Source organism: Peromyscus maniculatus, chromosome 12 (assembly GCF_049852395.1).
Source record: "Peromyscus maniculatus bairdii isolate BWxNUB_F1_BW_parent chromosome 12, HU_Pman_BW_mat_3.1, whole genome shotgun sequence".
NCBI lineage: Eukaryota > Metazoa > Chordata > Mammalia > Rodentia > Cricetidae > Peromyscus > Peromyscus maniculatus.
Window position 1 is genome coordinate 70,466,385 of NC_134863.1, and position 5,331 is coordinate 70,471,715.

Consider the following 5,331-nt stretch of genomic DNA (forward strand, 5'->3'; position numbering starts at 1 on the left):
GAATAAGGCACAAAAGAAATTAATTGTCTCAAATAATGATGATCCAAAAGTTCCTGAGGTTTTTATTGGTTGAATCTCTGTTTTGGGGCTATTCCAAGATGTCTAAGTACATCTGTCTGCATTATCATTCCTTATGTATTTTCACTGTGACTTATGGGCATTGGAGGGTTGAAGCCCTCTGGACACTACATACTCAGCTTTTAATGAAGCATGGTGTGATGCAAGAATCACAGCTCTCATGTCAAAGGTGATGTGAGATAGTTTATTCTGGAGACAAGCATTAGTGATCATGGTCTAGGAACACAGATTCAGGTTATCCCAAATTTTATATTCCAAAGTGGTAACAGTTTCAGAAAGTTTTATAGAAGTCAAACTATAGCCAGAAATTTCTCCAGTCCCACCTGGCCCTGAGGTCCCACAGGCACTTGTAAAATAATCACTCTGAGGCTTATATTAATTACAAACTGTATGGCCTATGGCTTCAGCTTCTGGCTACCTAACTCTTTCATCTTAAATTAACTCATTTTTATTAAGCTATATGTTGCCACATGACTGTGGCATTACTGGTCCTCTGTCATCTTGTTGCTTCTTCGGTGGTAGCCTGATGTGTCTCCTGACTTTGCTATTCTTCTCTCTGTACCTCTGCTTGAATTTCCCACCTGACTGTAAGTTTTCTTGCCACAGGCCAAAACAGCTTTGTTTGTTATCCAATGGGAGCCACACATATTCACAGCATACAGAAAGACATCCCACATATCAAACCAAGAAAATCATTAATGAAGACACTTTTCAAATACATTTGGTGAAATATTTAGTAGGTGGGCTAATCTCATCTATTGGCCTCAGATATGTTTTGATAGTATTAGACTTTTGGTTGATGGAAGCTAGTGGTCTATGAAGTGAATGAATTCCAAAGGTTTCATCTGATAATCACAAGGATGTAATCTAAGACATAGAGGTAGGCAAAAGTTGGATGTTAAGGGGTTTAAAAAATAGTCTGTGGACACAAACATTCCAACCTCTACACAATCATTTCAGTTAGCCATCCTCATCAGGGATTCATATATGATACAAGTCTTTCCAAGAACCTTTATTCTCAGTTGGAAGAAATGATCAGTCACTGGAGACATGAATGGCACCATCAATCATGATTATTTCCTGGGCCTCAGGAAGCAAGAAGAGTTCAGCTTAAAACCCGTTTTTGTTGTTGTTTTAGAAACATTGAAAATAGTCTCTCATATATCTCTATATTATGTTGGATTGCAAAGGTATTTTACATTTCAAAGTATCTTTCCAGTAAGAAACTTGTTTTTTGTTTGTTTGTTTTTACTGAATTTAACAGCCCATACTTGTCAAACCTGCCACAAACATACGCTGGAAAACAGAATAGCCTCTTCAACAAATGCTGTTGTGAATATTGGATGGTAACATATAGAAGAATGAAATCTGTCATTCTGAAAAAAAAAATCAACTCCACATAGATCAAAGACCTCAGTGTGAAACATGAAATACTAAAACTGCTAGAAGAAAATATTTTGAAAATTTGTTTTCATCTTTGACTTTTCTATGCTGGCTTTTGTTTGGATTACCTAAATCTCTTGTTGTATTATTAACAAAAGAAACAGGGGAAAATGAAATTTTTTTCATCCTTAAATAGATATATGTTTTGAGTGTGGAGGGTGGTGATCTATTGTGTCCCCTAATATACAGTGTGTTCCAAGAAAATTTACCTGAGGATCAGAAGGAAAAGACTATATAGAAGTCAGGCAATGGTATCACACATTTTTAATCCTATCACTTGGCAGGCAGGTATCCGGCTGGGTATCTGTGAGTTCAAGGCCACACTGGGAACAGAGCCAGGCATGGTGGCACATGCCTTAAATTCTAACACTAATGAACAATGGAGGTCTGGAGGTTTGTACAGACAGACAGGAAGTGACAGAGCTGAGCAGGAAGAAGAAGTGATGTAGCTGGACAGAGAGAGCAAATCAGATGGCAGAACAGTAAGGCATATAGGTGTGGGCAGACAGGAAGTAGCTCGCTTTGGGAAGCTGCTGCATTGGTGAGGTGAGGTTAACTGTGGCTTTCCCTATTCCTCTGATCTCCCTCAAGCTTTAACCTCAATTTCTGGCTCTGAGTTTTTTTTTAATTATTAATAAGACCGTTTAGCAATTCATCTACAGCAGAGGTAAATTATTGGCTTTCAATGGACCAGGTAGGCTATCTGCAGACCTCCTCCACTCTCTCTGATGACCCTGACCCAATACTCAGGATCGTTCCTAATTCTGCAACAAAACCAGCTGTAGTCTCCCTTCCCTTGTCCACAACTCCTGTGGATCTCATAGACCATCCCCCAGGGCCTCCCCTAGCCCCTCATCACTGTCACTGACCTGAACTCAGACAGACACACCCTGCTCAACCATAGGCCCAATACCTGCCTGCCAGAAGAGAGCCCATCTGGATAAGCCATGAAAGACCTTTTCCAATTCCTCTCTTCCCCTAGACCCAATCTTCAGAGTCACTCCCAGCACTACAACAGACCACCTCCCTCTAGCTTCCCCTTCACTCATTATCAAACACCAGCAACCATTCCCTGTGAACAAATCAGCTGATTAGGATAGTAAAATAGGTGACACACAATCAATACACTCTGAAAATCCAGAGAGGAAACAGAAATGAAGAATGAAACAACCACCCAACAAATATAGAGCCAGAAATCAGCAATAGAACCATAATCATTTCAAGACCCGATGCCTAGATGCCAGCATAAGAATACAACAGCCAAGGCAATATGCTCCCAACACAGCCCAGCAAGCCTACCACAGAAGGCACTTGTTATTCCAACAAAAATGAAGCGCAAGAATAAGACTTTTAAACAAACTATATGAATATGATAGAGGTCCTTAAAGAAGAAATAAATAAACCCCTTAAAGGAAACCAGGAAAACACAAACAATTGGAAGAAATGAATCAATCCCCCAAAGGAAGCAAGGAAAATACAAACAAACGATTGGAGGAAAAGAATGAATCCTTTAAAAAAAAAAAAAAGCCAGAAAAAAAAAGTTAAAGGACATGAATGAAACTGCTCAATACTAGAAGAGGAAAATAGAAGCAACAAGGAAAAACACAAACTAGGGAATTGTGGAAATGAAAAATTTAGGAATGTGAACAGGAATTACAGACGCAAGCTTTGCCAACAGAATGCAAGAGATGGAAGGCAGAATCTCAGGCATTGGAGATACTATAGAGGACATGGATACATAAATCAGAGAAAATGTTACATCTAAAAAATTCCTGTCACAATACATCCAGCAAATCTGAGAAACTATGAAACAATCCTATCTAAGAAAAGAGCTGGCCCTGAGGTCGTAAAAGCCTGAGAGCTGTCGCTGCCTGCATTGGCTGCAGTAGTCAGGAGAGCAGGTGTACCCTGAGGGTGTGGGAGTGGGATAGCTGGCCACACCCCCTTGTCTGCAATGTGGTGGTGAGGGCAAGGCAAAGACGCCCTCTCCTCCTTGCTCCTGCCACTGTGGTGGGCCAGGGAGCTGGCCCTCCCCCTTACCAGCTTTTATATTCTTTAAGATGGTTGCTATGACATGTCTCTGGTGTGCTCTCAATTGGGTGTCATTACCCTTCTTGCTTCTCCATGAGTGGATAGAAGTAAGTCCAATATTATTAGCCCTTCCTATAATGATCACAGTTTCTCAGGTTTATAGACAACACTGGTCACCTGATATCCAGAAGGCAGGGTTCCAGGACAATTTGTCACATGTGTATCTTGTTTGGATTGTTGTTGTTAGGTCTCATGGCTCAGTCTGATCCAAAACTCATTATGTAGCTGAGGATGACACTGAACTTTGTTTTACTGTACATCTCTAGAGCCTTGGCTCTACTGTGAACTGCTATACCCAGTTTATGTGGTGCTGGGATTGGAACCCAGAGCTTCATGCATTTTAGGCAAGCAGTCTACCAACTGAATAACATCCACAGACAAAACTTGAGGATTCTCGTTAGTCTGCTGTAGCTGGAGAGTTTCTCTCTGGGTGCCGCCAAGCTCCCGCAGTCCTGCAGCCCACTTATAAAATAATCACTCACATGCTTATATTGCTTATAAACTGTATGGCTGTGGCAGGCTTCTTGTTATCTAGTTCTTCTATCTTAAATTAACCCATTTCTATTAATCTATATCTTGCTACATGGCTCGTGGTTACCAGTACTTTACATCTTGTTCCTCATTGCAGCAGGTGGCAGCATCTTTCTCCTCAGCCTTCAACCTCCCAGACTTCACCTCTCTCTTTGTCCCACCTATACTTCCTGCCTGGTTACTGGTCAATCAGCGTTTTATGTATCGATCAATCATCCACACAGCACTCCCCACCCCTTTTTTTTCCAAAAGGAAGGTTTTAACTTTGACATAGTAAAATTACATATAACAAAACAATTATTAAGCAAGAATTACAGTTACAATATCTAATCTCTTTATAATATCTAGTCTGTTTGTATTTGGCAAAATTAAAGAAGATATAGCATCTATCCTATATTTGTCAAGTTGTTCTTTAAAAGTAGGTTCAATAATCCACCCCCTCATCCTATCAGTCTCCTTCCTTTAAATACTCCAATCCTAATCATGTAAGTTGATGGCTTGGATAAGACCAAAACCATTTGTACCAATTAAAGTTACACCAAGGAGTAACATTTAATATAATGAACAAACAACTAAGATGCTGTATACCATGGGATAAATGGTTATAATGTCATTGAAATATAGAGAGTATGATAGTTCTCTACAATTCCAAAGGAGTTTGCCATTCCTTCTGAATTATGAGAGAACAAACTGTGCATTGATTTTTGTGAGAGAGCAGTGGAAAACACAATGATGTATGGAGATGAATTATTTCAAAGAGATTTATAGTAGGGGCTATAAAAACAACAAAAACCTAGTTGGATCTTACTGTATCTATACTTGTCTTATTTACTGCCAGACTTGTGTAATTTTTGTTTTATTCATTCTATGCAGGCAATGATTTTTATCAACATTGTCACAGTGGGATCAATTTCATTTAATTTTGAGGGAGGTTTATGTTTTAAATTTTAATTTTCCATGAAAAGTAATATATTCTGGTGAGGGGGAAACTCTAACAAAAGAGAGAGTAATCAGTTCTTCCCTATAGAAGCCTTTGTGGAATTACTTTCCTAACAACATAACTCACTTCTATGAGAGTGAAAGAGATTGCTGACAAACTGACTTTTGAATGCTGCTCATTCAGAGAATTCAGAACCATCCCTGTTCCACTATGGAGCCTGGAATCTGACCTCATCTGAAAGTTTTTGC